Genomic DNA, 11,964 nt, shown 5'->3' with positions numbered 1-11,964 from the left:
CTGGGGGATTTGGTGAGGCACGAGTCATTCATGCTTGTTCATTCTTCATTCACAGAATCTTTACCGAGTGCCTTTTATGTGAGGGCACAGCTCTAGCTAGCATTCACTGATCACTTTTGCTGAGAAGTATCTTGTAAGGGGATGTGGAAGGGAAACCTTCTGGAGGAGACACAGCTCTGTTTACAAAGCATACCTGCAAAAGGTCATGCAAACAGTGACAAGAGGACCTATTAAAAGGGAAAAATGAGTGATAATTGGAAGGAGGCAGAGTCAAAGAGTGTTCAGAATTCTCTAGACTTAATCCCCAAAGTCTTCTTGCAGGAGGAGGAGTCTGTACAGTGATGCCCTGCAGGTGGTAAAGGGCAGGAAATGGGGAGGGAGGGGTTTCCCAGACAAGGGGCATTGCAGGGCGCGGGGGTCTAGCACTGAAGTGGCTGCTAAATGTCTTTCTTTTCTGCACTACAGGAATTTTCCCTTAGAAATGTGGCTTCAGGAACATCTTTTCCGGTTTTGCACATCTCCCCACCTTTCCCCACATCTCTTACACTTTTGTGAAGAAACTGCCAAGAGCCTGCATAAGAGAAGTTCCCTGCCTTCAGCACTGGTGAATTCTGACACTATTCATCAACCTTCCAGGACCTTCCAGGAAAATTTCTGTTGAGCCCTGATCACTCCCCGCTACCTGGTGAACATCCGAATTATCAAGTCTGGGCTGGTGGGCTCCACAGGGCGAGAACACTCGCATCTAATCTATATTCGTATAAAATGAGAATAGTAGTCAGAGGATAACTGCTATTCACATGAGGGTGTTAGTGTTCTCAGGGTCTCTTCCCATCTTTTTGTCTAAGACAGGGACACGGTGTGTAGGTATGGATACTGGTTTCACTGTACAGACGAGGAAGTTTTGCCCAGAATGCTCCTGAGAGTCGTGCACGTTGGTGTGCACAGCAACAGTTCTTCCTTTCCATCCTTGTGTGGTATTCCATCACCCGAATATCCCGCAACGTATTTGTCCACTCAACTGCGGATGGACATCTGGTTTGTTTCCAGGTTTGTCCTACTGTGAGGGCGCTTGTGGACATTCCTGTCTTGTCTTTTGGTGGATTGGCTCACATTTTTCTGGGCATACACCTGGGAGTGGAACTTTGGGATTACAGGGTCAAGCATAGATTGCTTTTTATAGATATTTCCAAACAGTTTTCCAAAACTGTACTAATTTCCACTCTCAGCATCACGTACCTGCTCCACAGGGTTACTGAGCTCTTTTCCCATTGGTCACTAGTGACCACGTTGGTAACTCCAAAGGCGTCTTTTAATTAGTCCACCTGTATGGCATCTCTGTGACTGACACCTTGCTTCTTAAGTTCCCTCTGCCTTGGAATCCACAAGAGCATTGCAGTCCCTCCCCCCCTCCCCCCCTCTTCCTTCCATCCTTCCTTCCTTCTTCCATTCAATTCAGTGTCACCCCCGACCCTTTACAAACTCTCTTCTGCATCTCAGGGTAGAAGCAGCTAAATCCGATCTTTCAGAATTCTACTTCCAGCAGGGTTCTGGGTTAGATCCTGCCTAAAAGAAGCACTGTACAAGATTTGGAAGATAGAAGAAAGAGAAAGCCATTTTTCTTTCTGCTGCAGGCACACATGTGGGCAGTTGGCAGACATGAGATTTACGGCAGCTGCTAGGAGAGCTGCTGCAGGCCACCTGCCCTGGTGCTGCGGCCGGGGGAAATAACCAGCAGGAGCTTCCCTGTGTTTCCTGTTCACCCAAATGCCTGAAGGCCAGCTGTGGTTTTCCTTTGACCTTGGTCCTCTCATTCTTCAGGTGGTTGTGTAAACCCCTAATTATTAGTATTATATTGTAACTTGAAATGGAAGTTTTGAATTCCTCATGCTAGGCTGTCTTGTGATTGTTGATTCTTAGTCTAATGGAGGTGGTGGTGTAGGGCTGGTAGTGGGAGGTGAGGGGCTCTGTTTCAAGGATCCACATGGGGACTCGAGCTGATGGAGGCTCTGACGTCTTCCGTACAGCTTCAGGAAGCTTGGGCGTTGGCATCCAGCTGAAAGACAAGGGGAGGAGGTCGAGCAAAGTGATTTCATGCATCAGGCCTACGCTGGCACACACTGTTTTTCCCCACGTTCCACTAGCCAATCACAAGTGCCAATCCAAGTGCAAGAGGGGGCTGGAAAATTTGGAGTAACTGTTTACAGCAGTGCCTTTCCCTTGGCCCAAGCCTTAGGTGTGGGTGTTTCTCGGAATTCTGAAGCCAGATCTTAAACCTACACTCATCTCTTCAACATCTACCTCTGCTCCTGGTTTCCCCTGTACCTGGAGTGTGCTTTTCCCTTTTGTCCTTCTGGTGAATGCGCTTCAAGGCACAAAGAGCATCTCCTTTTGGAGACTGTGAGTATTCATGGGCACCTCCCCAGCTCGTAGCTATAAAATTCAAATCTGATGACAACAGACACAGTTATTTGCTGTTTTCTCTTCCTGTCAGTGGAAGCTCTTTGAGGGCAAGGACAACAAATCATGTGTCCTGAGTTTCCTGCACTGACTTCTCAAAATGTAGTAGGTGCTCATTAATTATTGTTGAGATGAATTGATAGATTTGGCTAAATATGGACAGATCGGAGTAAGTGGACAATAGTCCTAGTCATCTTCTCAACTATAATACAAATATTATTAACATAAATCAAAATATTTATTTTGTGGTTTGTTAACGGCATGCCCACGGTCAGTATTTAACACATACACGCAGAATGAATTGATTAAAAATAATTAGTACTTTAAAGAATTGGTATACACATGCCAAAATAACCTCCCCCCAGTGAAATTTCTTCTGTAACTTGCAAGATCCTTGTGGGTGTTTTGTGCAGTTGGCTTTCATTACAGTAGGTCATTGACAAGGTACACATTCAGCACGGATCTTCCTGGCTCATAGATTTCCTGCCATATCCATCTGCTCCACGTGGATTCCACTCCTTACGTTCCGTCCTCGTCTCTCTCCAGTCGTCCCTCCCGCCTTCTCCCCTCCCCTAATTTATCACCATCCTTATTGAGCCTGAAAGGTTCTGACAGCAAGGAGGGAGAAAGAAACAGGGGAAATCCATGGAGGGACAGACATTTTCCCTCCATAAATTTCTACTCTAGAGCACCCCTCCCTACCCCAAGGGTGTGATTTTTAACAAAATTTTACAAGCATTGGGTTTATTTAGGCAAGATATCACCAAGAAATATCATTGTGACATCAGCAATGTCTATAATTTGTCTCGGAGCCATAACCTTTTCTCTGAATTAGTGCTAGATCAATACCCTAGTAAGTCATCAGGAACATTGTTGTCATGAAGCGATAAACAAATAAACTAACATTTTTATCAGGTTTCACTAGTTACTCTGCATGGCAGTGGAAGAGGGGGTGTATAAAGAGACAAAAATAGGTTTTCTGTCTTTAAATCATTTACAATCTATGTATAAATTTGGGATGTTGATCATTTACGCTTAAGGAAAAATTCATAGAACTTCCTTTACAAAATTCTAAAATTCTGCTTTAGGGTTCATTTCAGATCAAATACTCTTCCTGTTCATCTTTGGTACTTCTCTGGCTTTTAACTGCATCTCCTCATCAGAACGTTTTTTTATCCCTGTGTTTATGTTTGCACATCCATTCGCTCGTTCTACAAATAGTTAACAGGCACCTACTGTGTGTGAGCCAGCATAGTTTTATGGGCAAAGCAGAGGACGAATCCCTGCCGGCAAGGAACCTGTCATTCAGTGGGAGAGAGACAATAAGTAGACAAGTAAATGCTATCAAGAAAAAAATGAAACAGGGTAAAATGATAAAAGTGCCAGGAAGTGCTATTTCAGTGAGACTGGTCAGGAAGTTTACCTCTGTGGGTGACATTTGAATAAAGACATAACTGAAGCAGAAATTAACCATGAAGAGGACTAGGAAACAAACAGCATTCTAGGTAGAAAGAGCAGCATGCAAAAAGGGCCTGGGGCAAGATGAGCTTGACGTGTTTATAGAACAGATAGAAAGCCCGCGTGGCTAGAGCTGAGTTAACACATAACTCTTTAGTTCATCTAATCTTTTCACATTCATTATTTTATTTGCATCTCACAGCAAGAGAGTTATCATTTCCACTTTACAGATGAGGAAACTGAAGCTCAAATCTTAACCGATGACTTGTCCAAAGAGATGGAACTTGGCTTTGGACCTTAGGCTTAAGACTGTAAGTCAAGTACTCTTCCCACACTTTAGATAATGCTCTTGCGAGTGCTTCTGTGGCTCTGGGATGCCCTTAGGATGCTGGAAAGTCTGCTAAGTCACTGCCAGGGAAAAGAGGGCACAGGAGGATCAGTAGCTCCCCTGACCTTTGTACCCAAATCATAAAATGGGATTTGGGAAGGTCTCTGCTGCTTATTCCAGAGTTTCCCTGGGCAGTGGGATAATCTCTAGGCTGTTATCCTCAAAGGCAGAAGGTTCCAGCTGGCCAGGACAGATTACTAGAGGAGATGTAGGGAGCAGGTCTCTAGTACTCACGTTCGTACTTTGTGTGCCTTTGGCTTGGAAGGGAGGCTCAGCAAAGACCTCTGATCAGGGTCGAGGCAGATTTGCTCATGTGATGCTCAGAGAACTTTAGAGCAGGATGAAAGCACGGGATTTACACTCCTCCCCCCCCCCACTTCTCTGTTTTTTAGATGAAGAGAAAATGTAGGTGATAACACATGTAGATGTGTATAGACCCTGGTGCATGATTATATTTATTCCTTCATGAAGCATTTTTTGAGCACTTGCTGTCAAACACTGTGATGGGTGCTGGAGGTGAACAAAGCATAGCCCCTCCATTCAGGGAGGCTGGGATCCAGAGGAGACCAAACATATAAGCACATAATTATCATGCAATGAAACTGTCACGGAGGAGGTGTCTAGAGAACACTTCAGAAGAACGACAAGAAAGAAACTTTGCCCCAATTTTGTACTGTCTTGTTGAGAAAGAGAATCTTGCAGCCTTATTTCTGGTGGAGAAAGTACTCATTTGCTAGAAAATTATTGGGCTTTTGCAAGTGATTTACTAAGAGGTGAATAATTTCTGGGAGTGCTTTGGCTGGCCATCTGTATGTCATACACATAGTGTTCCATCACTAGTAAAAGCAAATTCATGGAATAGGAGCTCACTGTGATAAAACCACAGAAATGAGCTGCCAATGGATAGTTAAAAGTTTCCACTTTGGGTAATATTTAGGAATAAAATAGACACATATCTCTACAGAATGGTTGGGGTGCTGAGGGTTGGACAGACGATTTTGAGATGTCTCTGATTTTTATCATTGCTTGTGGCAAACCGTTTTCTCAGAGACAAAATACAGACTATTTCTTGAATTCATATAGTTGAGGATCTCTTAAGCATGAGCCAAAGTTAATGTTTATAAATAAAATTTCTCTCCAGTTTTATGTGATTCTTTCTAAATAAGTGGCCCTAGTCTGGGACTCGCATACCAAACGCCCCAGAGAATGGAAATCCCAAAGCTCTCTGTTTGTGGCTTACGTGCTGACACTTACCCTGGGAGCGCCTTGAAGACCTGTCTTCCTGCTGTTTATCCTCTCAGCTCCACCTCATTCTCTCATATTTCACCTTCTTGCTCTCCCACCTTGATCCTCTGGATGGGCATCGAGTCACTCCCCGGACCCCACGGCCCCAAGACACGTTCATTCTGGCACGGGTTCTGTGTCAGCCTGCCTTGGGAATGGCCCAGAACTTCCAACACGGAAGTTGCCCCCAACATGAGTGGCAGGCCGTCCAGACAGGCTCTGATCACCCCGCTGGGTCAGACAGCTTCCAGTCTTGCCGGAACACCAGCTTCACTCGTGGGGAACCGACAGGTCAAGGCGGGATGAGTAAGTCACCTTTATTACAAGACTGTCTAGAGACTCTGGAGATAGAATGGAGACAGCCACTGTCATGAGTCTCGCACCGACTCGGTGGGCTTTGCTCACTGTGTTCTAACAACTAACTGGTGATTTGAAGTGAAAAACTGCCTCCAAACTGCGCAGCATCCTAGGTGAACACACACACACACAGTTGATCTTTCTTATTTGTGGGTTTCAAACTCGTGGATTCACCTACTCACTGAAGTTTACTTGCCACCCCTAAACTTTTGCAGTCATTCATGGACATGCACGGAACAGTGAAATATTTGAGTTCCTTGATGCACGTGTTCCCAGCTGAAACAAACAAGGTGATCCTCTGTCTTCTTGTTTCAGCTTTTCGTATTGTAAACAAGTGTCCTTTTTGTGATCTGCCTAGTGCACATTTGTTTCCATTTGTATTGCATTTGCTTGTTGGTAATTTCAGTGTTTAAAATGGCTCCCAAGCACAGTGGTGAGATGGTGGCTAGTGGTCCTCAGTGCCGTCTCAGGGGCTGTGGGGTGTCAGTGGGGAAAACAGGTACATTAGATAAGCTTCATTCAGGCATGAGTTATAGGGCCATCAGCTGTGAGTCCAAGGTTAATGCATCAACAATGTTTGTTAAATAAGGTATCTTTAAACAGAAACATCACACAAGGTGATGCTCAGTGGACAGAAATGTGACTAGAGGCTCACAGGAATCTAACTTTGTATTTCCCGTTGGAGCAATGGGTCAGTATTTACTAATTCAGTGTTTGTGACAAATGTACAGAACATAACTGTAAGGACTAATGAGTATCAAGTGAGCATATATATATATTTTTAACTGCTGTGTAGTTGACATGATATATTAGTTTTAGGTGTACAGCATAGTAATTTGATATTTTTATAGATTACTCTCCATACAAAGCTATTATAAAATATTGACTATATTTCCTATGTCGTACATCATACTCTTGGAACTTATTTATTTTATACCTTGTAGACTGAACCTCTTAATCCTCCCCCCGTGTCTTGCCCCTCCCTCCACTCCACTCCTCTCTGGTAAGTTTGTTTTCTGTATCTGTGAGTCAGTTTCTCCTTTGTTATATTTATTCATTTGTTTTATTTTTAAGATTCCACATATAAATGTAAAACATACAGTATTTGTCTTTCTCTGTCTGGCATTTTTTATGTAAGTATTTTTTATTAGCTCCTAAAAGGAGTCACTTATAAATCTGCTCACTATCACTTTAAGCACACCCTGGAGAAGAAAATTGTGAAATTTATGTGACCTTCTCTAATGAATAAAATAAATACAATTCTTTGTGAGATAAAACAATTCTTTACAACTAGTTAGAACCTATTTACTGTATCAAAAATGGATTTTCTCTAACTCTTTGCAAAGAACGTTAAATTCTAAGGCCAGGAAACAAAGGCAGGCCACCTCCTCATCAGCCTCTGGCATTTGTGGAGAACAGGACTAGCCCACTTACCGCAGAGCTTTGTGGAACATTCATAATTCATAGAAGGGGGCCATCTGAAAGCATCTCCCAGAATTGTCACAAAATTCTGTCAGCTCCTGCAGTGATGAAAAAATACAGTCTTGTGAATATAATTAAGGTGCATTGGAATCTGAGAAAACCATCAATAGCCACTCCACCTCTCTTCACGCTCTTGGAATGGAGTCTCTAGAAGAAAGTCAGTTCTGACAGATGATTTCATGGCATTTTACTCAGTGTGGGATGTATTTGAGAAGCAGAGTATCAAATTCTTGACCTTTGCTTTATTTTTCTTTCTTTATTATTGATTTAGAAGATTAGAAACATTCCAAAACCTTTTTCTAAATGTCTCCCCACCCGTGCAGCAAAAAGAATTCAGAAGGGATTTGACAGACACTGTAGAAGCATAAATCAGCTAAGGGGAGGATCCTTGCAAATTGCTCTCCCCTTTGTAATTTCATCTCGTTAGGGAAGAAGGGCCAGGTAGGTGGGTGTGCTAGGAGTTATACATCAGGAATAGCAGTTCGTTTCTAGAGCAGTGAGGATCTTGTGTTATGAAACTCCCTTCTGAGAAAACTGTGCAGGTTTTTATTATGCCTAAAATTCCTTCCCTGGAGGGTTTTTGCAGTTTACAGAAGATGTGTAAACTAAAATTAGAAAATGCTTAGCTTTTAAATTTTACTGATTTCTTAGGATTAATGTTTAAAAAAAAAGGGGGGGGATCCCACAATAAAATTTTTATTCCCATGGTGGATTAAGAGGAACATGTGAAGTAGGCTTGTGAAATATACTCAGTTAGTCACTGATACCCAGTGTATCTGACAGACCAAGGATGAAGGAATGAGGTCTAGGAGTTCCAGGGACTAATGAGTAATATTTGTGGTCACGTTTGCATAATCCTGTTGTTAATAGAGTCTGCTTTCTAAGTACAGATCTCTTGTGTTTCACCTCTGAGGTCTCCTGATAATCAGAGGGTAAGCATAATGATTTCAGACTATGCAATAATTATAATGATAATGAGTATATGCAGCCATTTTATGTCATGGCATTTCATCTTTATAACAGTCCTGTGGCCGTATCAGTAAACAAGTATTTATTCAGTGCTTTCTTTGAGCTGTTAATTAAAAAAAATTTATTATAGTAAAGCATGCATAAGATAAGTATACCACTTTGGCCATTTTAAGTGTACATTTCAGCAGCTTCAAGCGTATCCACAGTGTTGTGCAACCATCATCACTCTCCAGTTTCAGAATGTTTTCATCATCCCAAACAGAAAGTCAGTGGCCATTTGACAGTAACTCTCCATTTGCCCCTCCCCCAGCCCCTGGTAACATCTGTCATACTTTCCGTCTCTATGAATTTGCCTACTCTAGGTACCCCATATAGGTGGAATCATATAATATTTGTGCTTTTGTGATTGGCTTATTTCACTTAGCATGATGTCTTCATAGCTCATCCATGTTGTAATATGTATCAGAATTTCACTCCTTTTCAAGGATGAATGAATAATTAATTTTTTTAGCACCTACTAATTTCCAAACCCTATTCTAGACCTGAAGTTCTTACTAGGAAATAAATGCTCGTGTTTACTTCTCCCCGGAGGTCTCCACACTCTGGCAGTTTTATCATTTTGCCCTGACTCTTGGCTTCCAGAATCCATCCCCATGTCTTTTCCTTTTTAAGTCCAAACTCCATACTTGAAACTCAAATTAATACTCTTTGCATCATGCTATGTATATGCAATTATTAATAATCTATGCTAATCACCACAAATTAGCCCACCTAGGGATGTTGTGAAATAGTATAATGGTGACATTCTTAAACCAGTGCTTCCAAGAGGATGTTTGATGGCATGCCAAAGGAAGTGCCATGACACTGCATAACAGGACACAGCCACTTTTAATTTATACCCAAGTCTGGTAGTGAATTTTCCCACCCAGTGGAATAAATCAAACTCCTCTTTCTTCCCAGGATAAGAGAGAGCCCCAAAGCAAACCAGAAATCTTATTCCCATGGTTAATAAAGCAGGCAGCTGATGCTTCTCAGAGTGTACTGGAAGGGGCATCTCCATGGAATCCAAATAGAGACTGTATATTTGAAGGAATGCGTAAGAAGTCATTGAAGACTGAGGACTGGATACAAGGATGCAACCATCCTAATACGGGATGTCTTGGAAAGCGCAAGGGCAGCGGCATAGTTGGAACAATGTAAGGATTGAAAAAAAAAATGGCCCAGTAGGACCAGAAGAGGATTCTCTTCACCTTAATATTCAAGTTTTTCACATGAATTCCTAGTGTATAGGAACTAGAATTTGCTTTACAACTAGTATAATATTCACAGGCTGACATATTAATCTAGGCTTTTAAAAACTGTATAGCAGACTCATAGACATAGAATACAAACTTGTGGTTGCCAAGGGGGAGGGGGGGTGGGGAGGGACAGACTGGGATTTCAAAATGTAGAATAGATAAACAAGATTACACTGTATAGCACAGGGACATATACACAAGGTCTTGTGGTAGCTCACAGCAAAAAGAAAAAAAATTGTGACAATGAATATGTGTATGTTCACGTATAGCTGAAAACTTGTGCTGTACACTGGAATTTGACACAACATTGTAAAATGACTATAACTCAATAAAAATAGTTTAAAAAAACCTGTATGGCAAATGTATTTTAATTCCATAGCGTTGGCTCCGTGATTCCCTATATCTGCTTGGCTGCATTCAGAGAGCCCAGTTCATCAGTTCCTCTAGGTCAGTGATGGCTCTCACACGTGAGTGTGTGCACCAGAATCCCCTGGGGGGCTGCTGACAACGGGACCCACCCCCAGAGTTTCTGATCTGCTAGATCTGGAGTGGAGCTTGAGATCTGAATTGATGACACATTCCCAAGTGATGCTAGTGCTCTTGGAGCGTTAACCCTAATGTGGAGACCATGTTTTAAGAGCTCCTAGGTGTCTCTCCATATATCTAGATACTGAGATCAGATGAGTTAAAGTTTAGTTGAAATTCTGATCAGCAGTGTTTTTTACATCTGCTCATCTTTTCTGTCTTCATTGTTACCACTGATCTCCAAGCCACCATCAAAAGCCTCCAAATTGGTCTCCAATTTCCCATCTTGCATCCTTCCAATTTCTCCTTCAATAGCATAGATGGTTATGTTTTAAAAACCTAAATCAGACCATCCAGCTCTTCTGCATAATGTTCTTAGACACTTTTCATGGCACTTACCCCGTTATGCCCAACCTCCTTACCATGGCTTCCCAGGGCTGCTGTGAGCCAGGCCCTGCCCGTCGTCCATCTCCCGCCCCTCTCCCTCTCATTCACTATACTCCAGTCACCCTGCCATCCCCTCAGCCCCTGCAAACACACCAGGATCTCCTCCCTCAGGACTTTGTAGCTCCCCACGCTGTTTGCTGCTATAACCTGTCCCGCCTGCTCCTGACCTGACTAGATCTTTCTCTTCTACCAGGTATCAGCTCACACATCCCTGCAGAGCCAGCTTGTCTGATTATCCACAGTTGGAGGTGATCCCTCCTTTTTATCCTCCTACTTACACTCTGTTATTTTCCTGTGTAGCCCGCATTCCAGTTCGTAGCTGCCTTCTTACTTGTTCAGTTGCTCGCTTCCCACCATCAGGCTCTAGGTTGCTCAGGAGTGGGACCGCATGAGCGTGGTGCCTGAGAGACAGCAGGTGTCCTCCTGGTTGGATCAGAGGAGGCAGGAGCAGGCGAGCTCTTCCTGAGCACAGTGTTTATTTTCTGGGCTCAAGCAACAGCCTTTACAGGAAAGAGCCTGTGCTCTTTCAACTAAAGCTACTTGATACCTTTGCTCTGAGTCACAGCTGTTCCGTCATTGACTCCTGGAGCTTTTAGTGGCCTGCTTCACTGTGGTTAGTGACTAAACCGCAAGGCCTGGCTGGCCTCAGCTCTCCCCCACTACCCCCGTGCTATTTCAGAGTCTTCTGAGAGGGCTGCCCAAGGAGCTGAGGAAATGGAGAGACGCTTTGATTGAATAATTCCTTGGAGTGTGCCCAGGTCAAGGGACGAGATGGCCTTTGGGCAATCTACATGACATCAAAGACCACATTTCGAGATACTTAGTACTTAGTTTGAGGTAAATACTTAAAAGAGGGGAGCTGGAAACTGCTCAGTCAAGGGAAAGTGCTCAGCTAGTATAGTTCAGAATTTGAGAAGTTTGTCACAGGAAGAGCAGTAAATGAACTGGGGAGAAACCTATGGAGGGAGAAGCCACCATCTTGAAAAGCAATGAAGCTTTTGCTCTAATTTGTCCCACAGGGGAAAGACAACCTTCAGATAAAAGTTACAGGGAAGCAAATTTTGGGTCAACATGAGGAAGAATTTTCTAAAAAGTAGAGCTGTTGAAAAATGAATGGAATTACCGTGTGAGGGCGCAGACTCCTCTTGCCATTGGAAGTGTTCAGGCAGACGTGATGGGGAAGGTGGGAGGAAGGAGGGAGTTAACTTTTATTGTGAACTAATCTCTTTACCTCTACAATTATATGGCAGAAACTTTATTTCCTTGGCAGCAGACTTTTCAAGCCCCTACCATTGT

General features: G+C 43.0%; 1 long non-coding RNA gene across 1 annotated transcript; it reads right to left on the bottom strand.

Moving 5' to 3' along the window:
• Window positions 1-5,850: 5,850 nt before the first annotated feature.
• Window positions 5,851-11,227, bottom strand: LOC140700384 (uncharacterized). Its single transcript, XR_012078779.1, has 3 exons — window positions 10,947-11,227; window positions 7,382-7,467; window positions 5,851-6,420 (listed from the first exon to the last, which is right to left on the bottom strand). It is a non-coding gene; the product is annotated as an uncharacterized lncRNA (long non-coding RNA).
• Window positions 11,228-11,964: the final 737 nt, after the last annotated feature.

This window comes from Vicugna pacos, chromosome 12, assembly GCF_048564905.1.
Source record: "Vicugna pacos chromosome 12, VicPac4, whole genome shotgun sequence".
NCBI classification, from domain to species: domain Eukaryota; kingdom Metazoa; phylum Chordata; class Mammalia; order Artiodactyla; family Camelidae; genus Vicugna; species Vicugna pacos.
The sequence above is the reverse complement of the archived record's forward strand: the minus strand, read 5'-3'. Positions and strand labels throughout refer to the sequence as shown.